The sequence below is a fragment of the Zingiber officinale genome, chromosome 4A, assembly GCF_018446385.1.
Source record: "Zingiber officinale cultivar Zhangliang chromosome 4A, Zo_v1.1, whole genome shotgun sequence".
Taxonomy (NCBI): domain Eukaryota; kingdom Viridiplantae; phylum Streptophyta; class Magnoliopsida; order Zingiberales; family Zingiberaceae; genus Zingiber; species Zingiber officinale.
Window position 1 is genome coordinate 28,274,164 of NC_055992.1, and position 9,405 is coordinate 28,283,568.

A 9,405-nucleotide genomic window follows, 5' to 3' on the forward strand; every position below is an offset into this window, starting at 1 on the left:
AAAATTTGGTGTCGGCCTTTTTGCATGTCACGAGGCGCTCCAAATTAATTATAATTGAAACTCATTAAAATTAAGACAAGTGTTGTAGCAACGAGTCTCAAGTCATATTTTTCCAAGGGTAACTAATTAATGTGTGCAAATTCTAATATTGATTCAAATTGAATTCTATTATTACAAGGTCTATTAGGCATTTCTCTTCAGCCACATACACTTCTAGAAACTGAAATAGCATCCAATTCACAATCACAATTAATTTAATAATTAATTTGATCACCAAATCTTCAATTCATTCCCACAATCAACAAAATTAAACAGAGGTAAACAATCAGGAAATTAAGTGATTCATTCAACATTCAAACTCAATCACAGTCATTAAAATCTGATATCTAAATCAAGAGTTTGATCACACATTCAAGGATTAAAACTAAATACTAGTTAGTATAAACCGACACATGGAATTCAAGACAAAAACTAGATTACTAACTAATCACATAGCTAAACAAGATTCGGATTGCCAGAAGTTGAACACATTCAGAATGCAAATGCTAAGGAATCAAAATCAAATTACAAAAATAGGAAGTATGCTAACTGGATGTGGATTACAGAAATCTGAAGGAAATTGATAGCGAGCTAAGAAATCAAACGGGAATTGCAATCTAACCTGTCAGATCTAAAGATCATAGCAAAGGTGTATGAAATCGAAAGAAAATAGAAACCAATAACATTCCACAACCATCTCCAAGTTCAAACCTCAACAATCTGCCGTGAAGCAGAGATACTATCTGAGACCTCCCATCAAGCACCCAATTACTAATCTCTAGCTCCCAACTATTACCAAGTGGTGTTTATAGCTCTTGGAAACCTCCCCTCAAGCTCAAATCCGACTGGTAATCCCATTCAGCCGAAGAACAGAGGATGAATCTGTGATTCGTAAACCAACTTGATTGATCAGATCAAGCTAGCCTTGCTATGAAATGATGATCGGAAAGAAGATCAGAAACTCCAAGAAACCTCCCTCAAAGCTCTGGTGGACGCGGAGATCGCTGATCGAGAAACCTCCCTCTTTCAGGATCGCGGTAGTGAACAAATCCAAAATCACGCCGTGAAACCTCCCTCTAGCACTCACTGATCTCGGGAGATGGACGCCAGAAGCTCGGAGATCGTCCTCGTTGAAGAAGGAGAAGAACTGGATCTGGAATTTGGAACGAGGACTTCGGCGTCGCGGTGGAGAAGAAGAAGCTACAGTGAAGAAATCGCGTGGAAGCCGAGCCCAATCTGCACTGTAGTTCCTCACGGCATTTAAATCCTCCTCAAATTTGATCCAATGGTCCAGAACTCTCCTAGCTTGATCAACAATGGAAAATAGCCTAAAATCCGATCCAACAGTATTGATCTTCATCTACGATCCAGATCTACTCCCCATTAGGTCGGATGGACCAAATGCTTGACGGATGACTCAGATCTCTCCAATCTTCAATGGACGGTCCAAATCGATTCAAAGCTTGATCGCCTTGTTTAGCCCTAGATTTGAGTCCAAATGTGGTCTGATTTAATCAGGTCCATGACCCTTTTGATGCCTACAAAATAATAATCAAATATTAGCATCAAATAATATAAAAATAGGCTAATTTGCAATTAAGTCCAAGATAAAATGAAATTATGAAATGTAGAGTAAATATGACTTTAAGCTATGAAAATATCATTAAAAACATGCATTATGAATCAAGATAATATAGCCAAAATCATGGTTATATTAGACCTTAGACCTGAGTGTCATAAACATTCTCATATGACTATTGGTATGAATAGTCCTTAGACCTGAAGTCACTACAGTTCCTTACATAAGGAGTTGTGTACTTTGGTATCATTAAATGTCACCCATAATAGGGTGGATTATAAAGTCGATCACTGGGTATGCAATGAATTATGTGGAGGGATGTGAGTGATGTAGATGGGATCTATCCCTTCCATATGACGGAAGTGATATCTATGGGTCCCTTAATTAGTAGGACACAAGAATACATGGTCATGCTTAAATGAGTCAATATACGTTATTGAGCTTATTTAATTGAGTGTGTCTACTTAGAGATCAAGAAACATAAACATTGATAAGAGGATGACACGGTCTATGCCTCATTGATCAATTTAGATATCAAGGATAGAGGAACCAAATCATACAACATAATAGCCACAGAAAGGTTAGGTCGGATCACGACTTTCTCTTCACTTAGGTAGCAATGATGCCTTGCTAGATGCCACTCATTGCTTATGTATCGCAAATGTTGATTTGGATACATTGCCAATGTTACGAGAGCCTACAGGGTCACACACAAAGAACAAGTAGATATGGAGATGGGTATTTTAGTTTGACTAAAATACAAAGGATATTAAGAATAATGGGTAAATCCAAAGTGTTAGTGTCATCTTAGTGGTGATTGGCACTAGTACTAGTGGGAGATTGTTAGTAATTAGCCCTAAAAGCCAATCATGAGATGATTAGTCTTTTTGGATTAATCATTGAGTTAGACTCGAATAAACCCACTTATTGAATTAAGTGTAATTCGAATTGGACTCATTGAGTTAGACTCAAATAGATCCAATTGTTGGATTGAGTCGAATTGCATGGGAATCAATGGGTTAGGCTCATTGGGTGAACTTGAGTTCACCAAGGAAGTTGAATGGTCAAAATTCAACCATTGGATTGAATGGTCGATTTTGAGCCATTAGATTAGAAGATGAAAGGGTGGAGACTCTTGGTATTCCATGGGATGGCTATAAATATCATTTGGATAATATTTTTCATAAGATTTTCATCACTTGAGAAGGTGAAAGGTCTCCTTGATCTTCTTCTTCCTCCTTCCCTCTTCTTGGCTGAAACTCCTAGTTGAGGTTGCTAGCACAACCTTAGGTGTTTTGATCTCCATCTTGCTTTGTTTGTGAGACAATCGAAGACAAGGCTTGTTCGTGTGGATACCGTAGAGGCACGAACAATTGATCATGTTGTGATCCGAGCTGTCAGGAGATCGTGAGCACGTTTCAAAGGTATAACTCTATCATGTCTTTAGATCTAACTTAGTATAATATTATGTTCCCTTCGCATGGATCTTCTGGAGGAAATAGGTTTTTCCGCTGCGCATTTGCGTGTTTAGCAACCTATTTCCCTACAGGAAGGTGAGCTATCTGATTATTTTTCTAGAGTCTCTACCATTTCCAATCAACTAAAGAGAAATGACGAGAAGCTAGAAGAAGTAAATATTATTGAGAACATTTTTTGATCATTGGATTCAAAATTTAATAGTATTACAACCATCATCGAAGAGACCAAGGATCTATAGGCCACGACGATAGAACAACTCTTGGGTTCATTATAAGTCTATGAAGAAAAGAAAAAGATAAATGAAGAAATTACTCAACAACTCCTAAAAATGACTCTTCAACTGACAAACAAAGATTAAAGCTTCAGTAAAAATAGAAGCCAACGTGGAAGAGGTTGTGGATATGGAAGAGGTTTTCCTAATGAGTAAGGATGAGGTTCCAATAACAACAATGAAAGAGAAGAAAACTCAACAAGAGGGAAGAGGACACACAAACTGGAGGTATGACAAATCTCAAGTTAAGTGCTATAATTATAATAAGTTTGGGCATTATGCTAGAGAATGCAAATCACCTAAGAATAAAGTATATGAAAAAATAAACTATATGAAAGAAAAAAAAAGGAAGAAGACATCCTATTACTATCGTATAAAGATAATGAAAGAGGCGAAGATATAATGTGATATCTTGTTACTAGTGCAAGCAATCATATGTGTGGAAAAAGAAACATTTTAGTAGAGCTTAATCAATTAGTTTGTGGTAATGTATCCTTCAAAGATAAATCAAAGATCGAGGTGAAAGGCAAAGGTAACATTCTCATCTATTTGAAGAATAGAAAATCTGCATTTATCTTGAATGTTTTCTATGTGTCAAATATGAAGAGCAACATCTTAAACTTAGGACAACTTTTGGAAAAATAATATAATATTCAACTAAAAGATAGTATGCTCATCTTGAAAAATAATATTGGTTGCTTAATTGCTAAGGTATTTATGTCAAGAAATAGAATATTCTTGCTTAATATTCAAAATGATGTTGTCAATTGTCTCAAAACTTTGTATAAAAACATCACTTAACTATGACATCTTCGATTTAGGAATCTCAATTTCAGAGGACTAGAATTACTTTCAAATAAGGAGATGGTTAGAGGACTACCTTGCATCAAACATCCTGATCAATTATGTGAAACATGTTTATGTGGGAAGCAATTTAGAAAAGGTTTTCCAAAGGAGTCAAGTTCAAGAGCCCAAAAGTCGCTTGAACTTATACACACAAATGTTTCTAGTCCGATAAAATTAAGTTCACTTGGTAAGAGTAATTATTTCATTCTTTTCATAGATGAATTTTCTTAGAAAACTCAGGTGTATTTCTTGAAGCAAAAATCGAAGGTCTTTGGTGTTGGTGCGGTTAGTACTAACGATCTAACTCAGGTTTTGATAAATGATAAAGTAGATTAAATTAGTTTCATTGTGATCTAACACTTTGACTAAGTGTGTTAGATAGACCCAACTAGGTCGGCGGGCCAACTAGATAGTTGGCACGAAGCCCAGCAAGGTCGACGGGTCTACCAGATAGTTGGCACGAAACCTAGCTAGGTCGACGGGCCGATCAGGTAGCTAGCACGAAGCCCAGCTAGGTCAACGGGCCAACCAAGTAGCTAGCACGAAGTCCAGACAGGTCGACGGGCTGACCGGAGGTCTAGCACGATATCCATCTAGGTCGATGGGCTGACCTGATAGCTGACACGAAGTCCAGATGAGTCGACAGGCTGATTGGACGTCTGGCAGGTAAGTTAAAGTAAGTCACTATAGGGGAGTGTGTCACACCCCCAGGAAAGTCCCTACCGATAAAATTTTGGCAGCATCACCCTTATACTGTTGGCAATATGAAGCATAAGTACATATAACCACAGACATACTCATCAGCAGTATACAATAACCCACACGGCTGGATAAACAACACAACCACGCAGTTTTAATAGCAACCTACATGGCTGGAAGTAAACACAATCACGCAGATTAATATGCAGCCCACACGGCTGAAACATAATACAGCAGAGATCATAAAATAAGGAACATAAAACAATAGAACAATTAACTGCGAGCCAACTCGGCTTGACACATCATCACTAAACCAAACACAAGACACACAAACACAAGAACAAGAACAAAACCAAAACACAAATAGCGTATGGAATACCAAAACCATAAGATCGTCCTCGAATGTGACGTGGGGATGGCGGACAGGACCTCCAGGCGACTCTATAAATCCTTTACCTGTTACCTGGTGAAATAACCAGTTTACGGGGTGGTGAGTATAAAAACTCAGCGGGTAATAGACAGATAGTGCATGATCATAATATAAAACTAGAGATATAAAGGTATACAGTCTCGAAGGAAAAATAGCAGATACTATAGTGATATCATAATAAATGTCCATATCTGAAACCATATTCTAGGCTAGTAATAGAAGGTCAGAAGTAGCAAAGATCTGCTACAATATGTCTCATAATTACAAAGGTAACATATGAGGTGTGTGTATATATATATATTACCAATAAGCAAACCAGTGTCTAAACACGTACCACAGGTATACATCTCGACCTATGTATGCATATCAGCATAAGTAAGCAACAATAGCATAAACTAGCAACAACAGCATAAGTAAGCAACAACAGCATAAGCTAGTAACAGCAGCATAAGTAAGCAACAACATCAACAGGTATAATAATAACAGTGTATGCACGGATGGTCACCCTGCCCACCTCTCTGCACCACAACCCCTGTATGGTCGAGAGGCTGGATCGATGACAACTGTACCATCCAAAGGCCGCCACTTCTCTCGAGTGACTGGATGGACAGGTGCTAAGTAGCTATCTAGCTACAAAGCGAAGGGGGTCCCTACTACTCGTAACTACAACTACCACTACCCATGAGTGGCCGAGTGCGGCACGACAGAACAAGCAGCATCTCCTCCAGCTACCACTACCCATGAGTGGTCGAGTGTGCAGCGCGACCCGACGACTCACTCCCCCACAAGGAAGACGTGGTCGCCTGCATGTATAACATGATGCGTACAATGCAACAGTCATCATATATATATAAACAGAAAAAAGGTATGCTACATGAAGCCAGCATGCTCAATAAGGTATAAAAACATACCGCATTCAAAGTAAACATGGTATCTAGTATCCTTATATCCAATATCTGATTTCTAGTATCTGGTATCTAGTAACTGGTATCTGCTAAATATCATGGATAGCAACGTGAGACTATATAGATATGGAAATGAGTAGCTCAAAGATTGAGTGGAAGTATCAAGTGCAGGAAAAATAAGAGTGGAGTCAAGATACACACGATAGTTATCTAAATTTATAGCTCATGCACTAAGATCAATGTACTAAAGAGATAAAGCAAGAAATACCCGTCTTTATCTATCGATCGTAATAAATAATCCCACATCGGGATGCTTCTCTCGAATCAAAGTCCTGCAAATCACATGATATACAGTTTAGCTAATTATATATGCAACAACTAGCTAAACCCAAAACTCAATCCTAATTTGATTAGTCAACCATATTTAATTCCACCTAATAATCCAAATTCATTTAGATGATAGGTCCATCCTTAATCCACCAATAAATTCCTTAATTCCCACCAATCATCACTAATCAAATCCCATGCAGAAATTAAATCAAAACTCAACATGCCTTACCCTAAATTTGGCAACAAGGTAGCACTGGAAGTGTCTTACAGCCAATGGTGACGATCTTCTACTATCCACTACCTCCTTCCCTTGCTAACTTAACAATCTAAACAATGAATCCAATCTATCACAACTAATCACAATATCCCAATACAGAAAATGAAATCAGATCTCTGCTCATCCAATACTAAGCATTTCTTACCTCGAATCATATTCAAAATTCCTCTAGGATGGAATCTAAGTGCTGCTATAATGGAAACAGAGCTCTTCTCTCTGAATCTGAAGTGAGGATGCCTCTGATGCTCGTCCCTCTCTGAATCTGGAGAAAGTACTGAAGGGAGTTTAGGGCATAGCAGCAAGAGGATGAGTCGGTGATGGTTCGGGAAGAGGGAGAGCTCGACCAGTTACAATGTTGGCCACGATTGCTCGCTGGTGGTTGTTGTTGTAGTACCACATTGACAATAGTAATGGTCGCCGAGATCGGAAATGAAAGAAGGCTTGATAATAGCTACCGTAATGTCAAGCCAGGACAGAGAAGGAATGATGACGGCTGGAATTGGCATCGTCAAAGGGGTGACAACGCCTGTGCTCGCAGCGACCAGATGATGGAGCGGCAGTGAAGATGCGATGGTGATTCGACCAACGGCAAGGAGAAACAAAGGTGGATGAGTAGGGCACGGAAACAGTGAGTCGAGAGTAAGCGTCGGTGGATCATGAGTCGGCATTGGCGCTGGTCGCTAGGGCACGGCTCGGAAATACTCTAGAAAAAAGGGTGGCAACAGTCGAGTGATGCCGGTGCAATCGAGCGATGGTGTCAGGCGGTGGTTGGCGCGGCAGAGATGGAGATCAAGAAAACTTCTTGCTCAAGATCGGAGAGTAGCCGGGGCGCACAGAAGTTCGGCGATCGGCAAAGCGACAAGGATGGGGGTCGGTGTAGAGAAAGGGAGGCGCGATTGATTTCCTCGTGGCTCCGGCGTCGGGGAAAAGGGTGTCGCGATGGAGAAGAAAGGGCATCGGCGCAAATGAGAGCAAAAGAATCGAGCGAAAAGTTTAGGGCTCGGAAAAAAAAATAAAACAATATAAACCTAGTTATCTTTAATTAACCCTAAGGTGAATTTCTAAATCAACTCCCACTTCATTGGTGTCCAAACAAGCATTTCTCCAAACCTATAAATGCATCCCCTCTAAATAGTCATACGAGCCCCAATTAAATCCCAGAAAATTTTTAAAAATTCCCAGAAAATCCAATAAGATTATTTATCAAATAAAATTATTATTTAATTATTATTTTGTTCAGTATTTTACATTCGCAGTGGAAAAATTGAAAGTATAACACAAATGGCACAAGTAGTTTTTACTTTGTTCGGAGCCTTCGGTGATTCATACTCCAAGGATCGCACTCGTTGAGTGCTTTTGTTGGGCAATCCACTAGCAATTCAAAATATTACAAAAGTAAGGTACAAATATGCTAGAAAAAAATACCGACAAAAATTTAGAAGAAAGAAAGAAAAACACTTGTTGGAGAGCCTTTGTAGCGTCGCAAGAGCACAAGAGAGCATATCGTGAGTTGTATTTTTGCTCCAGCCTTCACCCTCCTTATATAGGAGGTTCGGGGAGCCCGGATCCCTTCAGGGTGCCCTGAATGTAACGTAGTCGAGCCAGTCAGCGAGCTCCACTTGGCGAAGTAACGATATGGATAAAAGTTGCCTCCGGGCGCCCGGACTTCATTTTCCAGCAATCTTTATTTCCCAGCAAGAAAATGTTTGTCTAAAGCATAAACATATATATCCTGCAAAATAGAATGTTAGCACAATTTATAGTTAAGCAGAATAGTAATTAGATTTTGTCTCACCGAGACCGGAATCTAGTCAAGATCTCAACTTAGAGTTCCGAAATGGTTCTAAGTTGGATCGACGCCTAAGTTCCCTTCTCGGGAAAGCGCCCTCACATTCACTCCCCTCCAGTGACTTACCTCAACTTACCTACCAGATGTCCAGTCAGGCCGTCGACCTAGCTAGACTTTGTGACAAACGTCCGGTCAACCTGTCGACCCGTTTGGACTTCGTGCCAGTTATCTGGTCGACCCGTCGACCTAGCTGGGCTTCGTGCCAGACATCTGGTCAGCCCGTCGACTTGTCTGGGCTTCGCCTGCACACTCAATCAAAGTGTTAGATAACAACAAAACTAACTTAACCTATTTTTTCATTCATCAAAATATGAGTTAGATCGTTAGTGCTAACCGCACCAACAGCTTAGACTTACTCCACTGTATTTTTTCTTTAAGGGCTACCCATACTACATAAGCCGTAAGAAATGACTCATACTCAAAAGCTAGGTCATCTACCATTGAACTAATCAATATGCCCTTTGTAGTGGAGTCCTTTTTCTTCCATGCCTTATATGCATCAAGATCTCATTTGTGTTGTGCAGTGGGATATCTATAGGTTCTTCCATAACTGATTTACAATCTCTAGAACTTCTTGTTCCTTAAGTACATATTGTATCCTGAGGTACCAGATCTTATAGTTATCCCCATTAAGTTTTTCACCTTTGTTGAGTTCAGCTATTATGTTTTTTGTTGCCATAATCTATCATAAATAAATACAT

At 39.4% G+C, this 9,405-nt stretch overlaps 1 long non-coding RNA gene across 2 annotated transcripts; it reads right to left on the bottom strand.

Annotated features, from left to right (window-relative positions):
* Nucleotides 1-7,844, bottom strand: LOC121969757. Of its 2 annotated transcripts, XR_006108641.1 has the most exons (5): nt 7,001-7,844; nt 6,808-6,904; nt 6,517-6,580; nt 5,293-5,376; nt 1-1,577 (listed from the first exon to the last, which is right to left on the bottom strand). It is a non-coding gene; the product is annotated as an uncharacterized LOC121969757 (long non-coding RNA). The 2 variants fall into 2 exon arrangements; XR_006108640.1 differs by lacking the exon at nt 1-1,577 and having other exon boundaries at nt 4,772-5,376.
* Nucleotides 7,845-9,405: the final 1,561 nt, after the last annotated feature.